Raw genomic sequence first — 2,220 nt, 5'->3', positions numbered from 1 at the left:
ATGAAAAACAAGGAACTCATGCAATATAATTCAAAATGGGTGTCCCTGGAGGACATTATGCTGAATGAAGTATCTCAGCACAAAAGGACAAATACTGCATGGTGCCACTGTTGTAAAACAGGACTGACCTTGGGGGTGGGGAGAGACTGAGAATGATGGATTCAATAATATATTCTGCATTGAAACAGATGAGGGAGAAAACTATTTAAAAGGGATATGTGATTAGGTATTTTTGTCATGACAGGAGTCTAGAGCGAAGGGTACATGGTGGAGTGGACCTGGGGGAGGGTTTGTTAAACAATGAAAGAATTTTTGTTTTACTTTTCCAAAAGGGAAGTGTACTAGGGGGGAGGGCTGGGAGGGGAGAAAAGTGCAACAATGAATGAATGGAAATCCAAAGTCACTGTAAATTTTTACTGAAATTAATAATAAATTTAAATAAAACAAAAAAAAAGGAGAGGAGAGTAAAAATTATTAAATAGACAAATTCGGTGAATGGAAAAGAATCTACAATAAGAGATTGATGAAACATTATAACAATTAATTGTATTGATGAATCATAATTAATGTTATAAAACAAAATGTCTAAAAATGATTGAAAAGAAATTCTTAGTCTAATAACAAAAATGTGTGTACCTGATTGATTGAAATGATAGTGTTTTAAATCAAAATGTGCATGATCAGAAGTAAATTTGGTATTATTCATAAACATTCACACAAATAAGGAAAATGAAAAATAGTAACTGGTGATTGGTATGTAAAAAAAATTATGCCATCTGTGAGAAGTTTGATGATAGGCAGGGCATTGCGGATATCATCATGAACAAATGGGAGATTCCAGTATAAAGAATAATCAACATAATTATGATGAATGGCTTGATTATTTAGGTTTGGTGGGAAGTGATGCAGAAAAAGATACTGTGCTGGAAGTGTGCCTCTGATGCAGGAGAAGAGGCACTGGAAGCAGTGTCTGTCTTTGGACCAACCATGCACTCTAAGAAGAGTTGGAGGTAAATGATCCTGAGACGACAAGACAAGTGTATAAAGCATGTGTAGAACTAATTCCTCACAAAAAGTTCACATTTGCCAAAATGTGGTTGCTATCGCACAATTTGAAATGAGAGAAAAATTTACCATTTGCCTGAAGTGCTTTGGGAATATCCATAGGCAAATGTCTACTGAACAAGTAATTTAAAGATTACATAGAATTGGAGTTACAACTTTGCAAATTTGCCAGATGCTGCAAACTATACGAAAAGTTCCTGGAGTTTGAACCTGAAAATTCTACCTGTTGGATTAAAACTGCAGAATTAGAGACCTTTCTTCGGGACACTGAACAAGCCAGAGCCATCTATGAGCTGTCAGCCTCGCCTGAACATGCCTCAGGTGCTTTGAAAATCATACACAGATTTGGAAACAGAGCAGGAAGAAACAGAAAGAATACACAATCTTTTCTGGCAATTGCTCCAGCAGACACAACATGTCATGCTATGGATCAAGCTTTGCTCAGTTTGAGGTGTCTTCAGGAAAAGAAGAAAGTTTGGCTAAATATGGACAAATCTATGAGGAGGCTAACAAAATCATGCAAAACTGTGATGAAAAGGAGACTCAATGTTGCTAGAATCTTGGCGAAGCTTTGAAGATGAATTTGGAACCCTAGCTGATAAGGAGAGAGTAGATCAGCTCATGCTAGAAAAAGTCAAGAAGAGGAGAGAGGTCCAGGCTGACGACGGGTCTGACGCAGGCTGGGAAGAATACTACGATTATATCTTTCAAGAAGACGCTGCCCTTCAACCCAACCTCAAGCTCCTGGCTATGGCCAAACTTTGGAAGAAACACCAACAGGAAGATGCTGTCCATCAACCCAATCTCAAGCTCCTGGCTATGGCCAAACTTTGGAAAAAACACCAACAAGAAACTTGCTGCTGGGCAAGACCCAGTTAAGGACACTGATGAAAGCAAATCCTAACTCTCTTCCCCCTTCCATAGTGTAAATGCTTTTCTTAAAAAATAATAAGTGAATGAGGGTGGGTAGGAAGGAAAATGTGCTACCATGAATGAATGAAAATCCAATTTCCTTGTAAACTTTTGTGAAAATCACAATTTTAAAATAAAACAACCCCAAAAACTAAAATCAGGAAAAAAGAGAGAAGAGCTCAGAGTCACTGGGGAGTGGCAGGGTGCAGTGACTGGGCTGCGTTATCAGCTGAGTTGGTGCAG

General features: G+C 38.2%; 1 pseudogene; it reads left to right on the top strand.

The window, feature by feature from the left end:
* Positions 1-1,969, top strand: part of LOC102868283 — a 4,711-nt pseudogene extending 2,742 nt beyond the window's left edge.
* The last annotated feature ends 251 nt before the right edge of the window (positions 1,970-2,220 follow it).

The sequence above is a fragment of the Elephantulus edwardii genome, unplaced genomic scaffold (assembly GCF_000299155.1).
Source record: "Elephantulus edwardii isolate Elephantulus edwardi_28Jun2011 unplaced genomic scaffold, EleEdw1.0 scaffold00138, whole genome shotgun sequence".
NCBI lineage: Eukaryota > Metazoa > Chordata > Mammalia > Macroscelidea > Macroscelididae > Elephantulus > Elephantulus edwardii.
The sequence above is the reverse complement of the archived record's forward strand: the minus strand, read 5'-3'. Positions and strand labels throughout refer to the sequence as shown.